We start from the raw sequence: 9,692 nt of genomic DNA, 5'->3' as shown, positions 1-9,692 counted from the left end.
GAGAAACTTCAATTACTTGTTCACCATGTTTAGTTGCTAATCGATGAGGATGAAATGTTTTAATAAAGTTTTGTACTTCCAATAGTAAATGTGATTATCGATCCTAATTTGTATCCAGTAAAGGATAATGAAAATTATTTCACCAAATAGAATTATCTTTACATCAACTGGAACAGTTTCAAAGGAAAGTTTTATTTCTAAACGATTATCATTGATTCGATTTAACATGTTATTTAGAAATGTTCGCCAACAACTCTCATCGAAATTCCAAAATGGTAAAATGTTAAATCACTATTTACATTTTGACCAACAAAAAGAAATTTTTAAGAAGGAACTTATATGTGTTGAAATTGTGTGTGTTTCCTTATTACCAGTTTTAAAGGTAAATGCAGTAATTTATTTATCATATGTTTTATGCGATAAAGCTATCTCAATGTCCTACTTGGGATAAATGTTTTGAAACATACTTAATACATTTACATATACTTGTTTAGGTTCAAAAAGCCTTGGTTCCAAGTATGTCTTAATAACGCAATCCAATTCATCAACTGGACGTATTATATTAACTGTTCTTTTACTTTCAAAATCAATATATTATTAACCTACTTCGAAAGTGTTATGTAATTCTTTCTGAACTCATTTAATAACCTTTCCTATTTTTGAGTCTACTGAGGATTGATAATGTTTGAAATTTTAAGTTAATTCCTTGTCTTTGGATCTTATGATTGTTAGTTTTAACAAGTTTATTTGCTAAAATACCTCTTAATAAATTGTAAATATCATTAAGCATATAATTCATGCAAAATAGTTTTAAAACAAACAAAAATTGCCACAAATTACTTTGTCAGTGATTTCAGTTGTCTCGATATTGAAGTAAAGATTACTTTTTCCAAAATAACTAACCAGTTGTTTCGATATATTTTTTCCATATGAAAAAAACATGTTATTTTTAGAATAACCACTCCAAAAAGGTCCAACATGATCAGAAAGTTCTAAATTTACTTTTCCACATTCTAAGTTTTAACTGGGTAATTCATCCATCATAAAACCACCACGAAAGCTAGTTCTGCTAGGTTCGCAGGAGAGCTTCTGTAAAGTTTGGAAGGTAGGAGTCGAGATACTAGCAGGAGTAAAGCTGTGAGGACCAGGCATGAGTCGTGCTTTGGTAGCTCAGATGGTAGAGCACTTGTCCGCAAAAGGCAAATGTCCCGAGTTCGAGTCTCGGTCAGGCACACAGTTTTAGTCCGCCAGATGTTTCATATCAGCGCACACTCCGGTGCAAAGTGGAAATCTCATACTGGATGCTATCCATATTTGCCTAGATGTCTTCTAGCAAGTCAAATCACTTATCTTTCAGTGAAATTTTAAGTTCAGAAAACTGGTAGAAGTCCACAGGGGCCAAATCAGAGGAATATGACGGCTGTGTAAGCACAGGAATTTTGAATTTGGTCAAAAATTCAACTATGTAGAAGGCACAATGAGCCAGAGTATTGCCATGGTGTAGGACACAACTCCTGTATTTCCACAATGCAGGCCTATTCTTCTGCACCTTTCCATTCACTTGCTCAAGGACACATTTATATTGCTCCTGGTTGATTGTCTGTACTTCAGTAGTAAATCCATAATGCACAATACCAGTAGAATCGAAAAAAATCACCAGCATTTTCCTCACCTTTGACTGACTTTGCTTTTTTCGGTCGTGGTGAACCTGGAGTCTTCGACTGCAAAGAATGCACATTGGATTCAGGATCATGTCCATATACCCACTATTCAACACCTGTAACTACCCTGTTTTTAAAAAACTGGGAGATTTTTACTCTGATTTTTCACTTCTTGGCACACTTCAAGTCGGTATTGTCTCTGGTTACTTGACAGCACTTTTGGAATGAATTTTGAAGACACTCGATTCATGTTCAGATCTTCACATAAAATTGCCTGAACTGCATAGAAACATAAATTAACTTCATCAGCCATATCTCTAAATGTAAGTCCACAAGCGCACTAAGTCGCGAAGTTACAAAACATTTTCATTCATTTTTGAGGTGGAAGGATAGCAGGACCGTGGTTCACTTTAAAATGATTCGTGGCCATATTCAGATCTGTTGTACCAGACAAAACCATTTGACTGACTCATACAATATCTCAAAAACCTGTTTTTAATATGTCGTAAATCCCAGATGCTGATTTCTTGGTTTTAAAACAAAATTTCACACAAACTCGTTGCTCCGTTTTTACGTCCATTTTCACGCAGGTAGAGCCCGGCAACAAACCCTAACAGATCCACACTCAACAAACTGACCACAGCGAAGTGAATAAAGGAAATGCACTTTCCTGTCAGAGGGCATTCAAGGACCAGGCTATGACTCACTCCCCACCCTCTGTGTTCCTGCTTGCCAAACCGGTAAGCAGTAGTGGATCCATTCTTAAAACTCTCCTAACACACCTTGTATTTCGCTCTGACACCTGTGTTATTTATTGAGTTTGTTTATAATGTATATTCTCAGTACACATTGATACTACACAATGTGGCGCCATTAGTACTCTGCAATAATTATGTTAAGAATATTACTCTAGGGAGCTCTCATAAGACATGAAAGAGGTGTAAGAAGTCATGAAAGATGTTTAGGGAGGAGGAAAAGTGAATTGGTATTAACAGAAATTGAACAACATCTATAAGAACAAGGAAATGGTTACCAATATCAATTTGAGATAACAGTTAGGTAGGTCGAATATGAAAAATGGTTGGGTACAGGAGAGATGGCAAATTATTAAGTAGGGGTGTTCAGCTAAATAATATGAACCTAAAGAAAGTATGAGGTATATGACAGGAAGAAGCATACAGTAAACTGTTTGATGAAATTATGGGTAAAATGAATAAGAGGTGCACCAACTAGAGGATGAAATATAATTAGGTAGCATGCTAACTACTGACCATATTAAGTGTAGTAATACACTGACTTTGGCTGACTGTATTTATAATTCTTTCATGTTAATCTTTGATATTACTTAATCCATGTTTCTCCTAATAAAGTATTTGTGTTTCTTTATCTCTGTGTGTAAGACCACTATCCTGATGTTTCATTTCTTATGTGCCATCACAACCCTTATGTGTCTCTGTCTACCATACTCATTTAAGAATAGTTTCTTATCATACATATTACTATACACTGCTTTAGATGAATTACTTCTCTTATGTTTCTGAAACTGATTATTGTAAAACAATGACGCCATTTTAGCTTACTTGTTTATAGACATGGAAATCTGTTGTTACCATTACACCACACAGGCATTCCATATGTACAGCTATGTAAAATCTTATTATTCCTGTCTTAATATAGGTAATTGTATGTTGTAAATATAACTAACTTTAACTGATTCACCATTCCCCACAAATGACTGAGACTTTCCTGGGTGAAATAAATATGTCTACTGACTATATGCTCAAATATTCTCTGCCATATAAGGAATTCTTCATTACTAAAAGAAGGTTTTGGAATCTGCAATGTCTCTAGTCTGCTTCAAGCAAGTACTAAAACACAGTTTACTGTTTGTGCATGTGTTGGGTTGTACGTTTAGAACTGTGCTTAGTCTCATTGAGTCTGCTTCCACATAACTTCCGACAACAATGACATAACTGTAACAAGCTAGATGTCGTTTGGTCGTTTGTGACAAGGACACTCTTCTACCTACATTCATCATGCAAATTACTACTGCCACACATGACTGCGCTTCAGAAACACAAGACTTCAATGATAGACACTCTAAACTACTTCCTGGCTAATTCAGTGCAAAGTGTGACATAAGCCTCTCAAATTATCCCTGTGCAGAACATTCTCACAGACATCAAACATGATAATCTAGGTGGGGTGAATTCCAGTGATTACTTTATTCACAGGTTCTTAAATTATGTAATTTTTTTTTGGTTGTAGTTTTTTAAGTCTTAATATTGTGCAGCAATTTTTCTCTTTGTACTTGTAAAATGTCCTCTATGTTCCTATCTTAATTGTTTAGAATTCTGTCGTTATCCCATTCCTATCTGAAATGAACCTCATACAAAATTCTACTCAGGGAGGGAAGAGGAGATGTAAGGTGAGAATATGAATTTGACTTTTGTAACTTATCGATGTGCACTTCTGAGGGAGATCAAGTTACATTACTGCTAAACAATTTTTGATCTTGTTGTGACACAGTCTTTGCCTCTGCACAGTCTGATACATATTTAGTTCAAGTTTGGTTTGTAATGGACAAATTAAGTAGTGCTTTGTTGACTTGTGGTTTATCAGTTAGATGAATAAAGGCTTATTGTAAAGGGCAGCAAGGATGATTATGATGTATATATTGCAGTGTGCAAAGGATATAAATTTTTTACCATGTTCTTTATTTTTTCAGAGGCGAAGTATTAGGTAAAAGTGGAGCACAGCACAGCTAGGAATAATTATTGTCAGCAAGTTAACTTGCTCACCACCTCACTTCCCTCAGTCATTCATCAAAATATCAATTGATTAAGGTGTTTGGTTTTTATAGAAATTATCTGTTAATATTATAACCTTTTCAAATAATGGTTCTCCTTGTTAAGCATAATATTTTTCTGACCAATGTTGAGTGTGAACATCATGTGAGCATTTCTTTGGCTTTTTTGATTACATAGTTCATTCTAAAATCGTTATCTTGGGTTATCATTTCGTAGGAGTCATTACTCTCCCCATCCTATAGTCTAAAGTATGTTTACCACTATGTATTACCACAGTGCACCATGAGGTATGCAACAGTTTCAATACTTGTTTTTGAAGTAGAAATCTAGCTTAGCTGTTGGCTACTTGGCGTTTGGTGCTTTGCTTTTGAGAAATCTGCAAAATTATTGTTAAGATGTGAGATAAGTGGATTAATGCCAGATAACTGTTTTACTTTAGTTGTGCATTTAATATGTAGAGAAGTTGTGATGAGACCACTTATAGTTCAATTGAAATTAGATTCTGTTTAGTTGAAGGTTAGAATATGAGCTTCAGATCTTAAAATGGATAACAATTTGTGAGTACATATTCCTGGTAATAAAATATAGATTTTTTTATAGAGTAATCGGTAAAGTTTGACTAAATATCATAAATAAACATGTAGAGGGAGCTCACAGTTTCTTCTTACCTATTCCATAAATTTCGATTCTTCCACTATTCCTTGCCCACGATGTGTCGTATACCTCCTCAAAAATTCTTCATATCTAGCGGCACTGACTCTATAATAGACCACATAATTAAGTATTGTTTCATCATCTGTGGAGCCAAATTCTTCAAAAGTATTGTTCTAGTGATTGGTTCATTTTGATGATTGCCTTCATAAATTATGGAGGTATTGACTGCTGCTACGTTGAGTTATGCAAAGACAAAGTCAATTACCATTCCTTGTCACTCAGGAAACGCAGTATGTGCAACATAACTGGTCAACTGTGTCTACTCATCACTTCACCAAGTTATAATTAAGAACTGTGATAGAGTACCTGGTCTCTTCATCCACCGATGCATCTTTATGTATTGTTGAAAGTAACAAACATATATGTGCTTTATTTAGGAGCAAACGAGACAAGAAAAGCGGCTTTTTAAAAGCTAAAAACCTTGCATGCAGCTGCCCAGTCTTTGTGTGGTAGAAACAGTGCAGGCATTTCTCTTTTATTCTTATGCAGTGGACTAATAATAGTGACGCTATTCTATAGGATATATAATGCCAAATAATAATTCGAGTACCAATTATCAGGAGCCAGATACCTGTTTAACCGCGGAATTTTCTCTGTTAAACTGTTTACATTAACAGTGGGCATATTTGAAAGGTAGAAAGGCCCACTGGTCTTTTTCCTACAGTGAAACTGTAAACTGTAAGAAAAGTAAATTTTGACATCACATAGAACATAGCTTTTTGTGCTGTAATTGGCAGATTTATTTGGAATATGAGACACAAAGCTGCTACTGACTCAAAATAATTCTAGCTTTTCATCAGTCGTTACATATTAGCTAGAGCTGTAGTAAATATGAGGATTTTTAGTAAGTAATTCGAGGATATTTTTCTTAAGGGTACAAGCTTATCTGCGTTTTGCGAGCAGCTTTTGTTGTTTCATCCTCGAACTCTATCGATCTCAGAATTTAGAAAATTTTTCCGCTTGTAGCATGTGTATTCCTGTTTCATCTGTGTGATTTCCTTTTTTCGTCCCTATTATATGGAGTAGGCTCAGCAGTGCAATTATTTCCTCCTTCGTTACTTCGATATAGATCTGATCTCTTAAAATGATTAGTGGCAGCTTTCTTCTGCTTTACATACAAGTTAGTACACGTAATTACTTTATCAATCATATTATCATCTTTCATAAACGGGAGAGCTTGCGTCCTTGCACTCACATCCCTTGCATTCCTTTTAGGGCCACGGAAGATTTTTGTGATATTCTTTCTCACGGTTTAGGACTACAGCTTGTGCGGAGTTTTACTCCAGAGAATAATAATCTCTTTTCCCATACAGAAATTATGACATTCTTCTAAATCACATTCATAGCCCCTAAAAATCATGTTCACAACCCAGGTTATGAATTATGTCACCTAGAAGTATAATATCCTTCTTATCAACTGATGAGCTCACTCAAATTTCACTAAGGTCTTCATTAGTTATCGAAAGACGTTTTTGGATATCTTCATCTGTTACACTCGTATCACGTGTGTGAAACATGAAGTGGGATTTACTCGTACAGAACGCAGTGTGTAAGAAATTTATCGAGAGTTAATCTTTGGAAAAGAAAGTGAATTACTGGAACTTCTCAATATATAATTAAATTACATGCAGTAGATAGTTACCAAAAACTATTTGCAAGGAAAACCAGACAAAATATAAAATAATTTAAATCTGCTTACATGACAGATGGCTTGAGTAGATCTGCGCCAGTGAGACAGTTTGTAGTGAAAATTTATTTAGATACACATGCCTATGCGCTAGGATGTCAGAAACATCACTGACATCGTCGTTGAAACTAAATAGAGGAACAGTTAAAGCAGAAATACTGCAACTCCTTTTTTGCGACAACAATGAGCATGGAAAACCATTGGTTGCGTTTTTGCACCGGAATCGCAGTTCGAGGATTAATATAGTGGTTTTACATCTGAATTTAAAAGTTAGCGACGAAATAGAAGAAACATTGTCACAATAATGGTGCCAATGCTGATTTAACCAGCGGCTCATCGCTGGTCTCCCCAATTTGGTTGCAAACTTCTAGTGTATGAGTACTTAGTACGGGGAAGACGTTACTTACCCTGCATTGTGCTGGCAGTAACAGAGAATAAAGTACTGGTATGTAAGAGGCACCAGAAGCATATGAATCAAGTTTATATTTGTTCCGTTAATAGAAATAAAGTTTCCTATTAATTAGAAAGTGTTTTATAGAGAAGTTTTTGGATTCCTAACACCGACCATCGTAACTTCTCTGCTTTCTTGCTTGTGTCAGTGCTGACTCCCACATTACCAGACACAAAAGATATCATACGGTATATACAGTTACACAAAGCAAGATGGTCACTGTTCACGATCTCAGAATATGTGTCGACAATGTGTGTGTGTGAAACGATATCTATTGTGCGCTTAACAACGTTCGAACCACCTATTAGCACTTACGAAAGTAGAATATTAAAGTAATAGACTGGTGGAAACGATAACATTCTTAAAATTTATCGACGCTGTTGTGTGCGTTCTGTTCAGTACGTTGTTATTGTGGTCTTCAGTCCGAAGACTGCATTAATGTAGCTCTCCATGCTACTCTATCCTGTGCAGGCCTCTTCATCTCCGAATAGCTACTGTAACTTACATCCTTCTAGATCTGCTTACTGCATTCGTCTCCCTCTACAATTTTTACCCCCCTCTCTTCTCTTGAATACTGACTTGGCGACCCCTTTGTGTTTCAGAATGTGTCCTATCAACCGATTAATTTTCCTAGTCTGTTTGTGCCACTAATCTCTTTTCTCTCCAGTTCAAATCAGTACTTTATGTGATCCACCCAACTAATCTTCATAATTATTCTGTAGCATCACGTTTCAAAAGCTTCCCATCTTGTCTACAACGTTTATCATCCATATTTCATTTTCATTCATGGCTGCACTCCTACAAACAGTTTCAATTTATTCTTTCGATATTAATTCCTGCTCTTGCCATTGCCAGTCTACATTTTATTTCCTCTCTACATAGGCCATTATCAGTGAATTTTCTAACAACCCTACCACAACAAAGGTCAAAATTTAATACTGATTGTGGTGTTGCTTACGCTGCTAAATATTGCATTTTCGGGCAACAACAAAGTTATTATGTTGCAGTTGTCATTAGAGCACAGTTAATAAAGTCATTTCGTGTAATAATGAATAAATTAGGCACTCATCTTTTCGTGTTTCCCACGCTGCTCTCGTTGTAAAATCATGGCTCAGTCATCGAAAATGTAGGTGGTGAGGAGGAGGAGGATATTAGTGTTTAACGTCCCGTCGACAACGAGGTCATTAGAGACGGAGCGCAAGCTCGGGTGAGGGAAGGATGGGGAAGGAAATCGGCCGTGCCCTTTCAAAGGAACCATCCCGGCATTTGCCTGAAGCGATTTAGGGAAATCACGGGAAACCTAAATCAGGATGGCCGGAGACGGGATTGAACCGTCGTCCTCCTGAATGCGAGTCCAGTGCGCTAACCACTGCGCCACCTCGCTCGGTAAAATGTAGGTGGTGATGATTACAAGCACGGATGCAAAGAGGCCTAGGTTTTATTCTGCTGTATTGAAAAGTTTTACAGGTATAGATGTGTTTCACAAACCATTCTTGAAGATTACACTTTTGCAGGACAGTGGTGATGTAAAAAAAGTAATCAGCACTCTGAATTTTAGTTACACTTACTTTTTATTACTTTCGCAGCAATATCACGTAACACACAAAACATCACAATACAGAACATACTTCAAAACGTCTTCCTCGCTGTTAAAGTTCACATTTTATAAGCTGACTACGATATGCGTCTTTCCAACATGACGTCCAAGACTTGACCTTTCCAAGGTCTGACTCTCTAACCACTAATAATCGCTTACCCGCCAAAAAATCAGAGTTACAAGTGCGTCAAAGATCATAGTGACAAAAGAAAGAATACACATAAGAATATCATTGCAACATAAACGTATCGATATATCAAAGTACCTTTACATTAATGAAATCTAATCTGAATGTTGTCTCATAAATATGTCAACTACTTTACAGAAAAACAGTTGAATATTGCTGATATCGAGAGGTTGAGTGGAGGTGCCGTAATGGTTATGTAATTCAAGTACCATTATAATCTGCTACCAGAATAATAAAACTCGTCTATGACTTTAAGTGTTTTGTTTCCCAGTGTAATTCTCCCAGCATCACCTACCTATATTCAACTACATTCCATTATCCGTGTTTATGTTCATCTTATATCCTCCTTTGAAGACAGTGTCCATTCAGAATAAGACGACGGTATCAAGTTGCTGACGATGACACGATGGACGTAGAAAACAACAAAGGTGTAACAGCATTCCCTGAGAACCCCACTACTTCACCCACGCGGAAAGAAGAGCTGATTTCGTAAGGTAACGACTTAAGGTCAGACACGTAGCCGCCACATTGACGTCTGGTAACTGGAGTGCCGGCGTGACATATACCCTGGGAGACCACTTTCGC

General features: G+C 36.4%; 1 non-coding gene across 1 annotated transcript; it reads right to left on the bottom strand.

Moving 5' to 3' along the window:
- Positions 1-8,634: 8,634 nt before the first annotated feature.
- Positions 8,635-8,707, bottom strand: Trnaa-cgc (transfer RNA alanine (anticodon CGC)). Its single transcript has one exon. It is a non-coding gene; the product is annotated as a tRNA-Ala (tRNA).
- Between the last annotated feature and the right edge of the window lie 985 nt (positions 8,708-9,692).

Source organism: Schistocerca cancellata, chromosome 6, assembly GCF_023864275.1.
Source record: "Schistocerca cancellata isolate TAMUIC-IGC-003103 chromosome 6, iqSchCanc2.1, whole genome shotgun sequence".
In the NCBI taxonomy this organism is placed as follows: Eukaryota; Metazoa; Arthropoda; class Insecta; order Orthoptera; family Acrididae; genus Schistocerca; species Schistocerca cancellata.
This window is presented reverse-complemented; position numbering and strand designations above follow the sequence as displayed.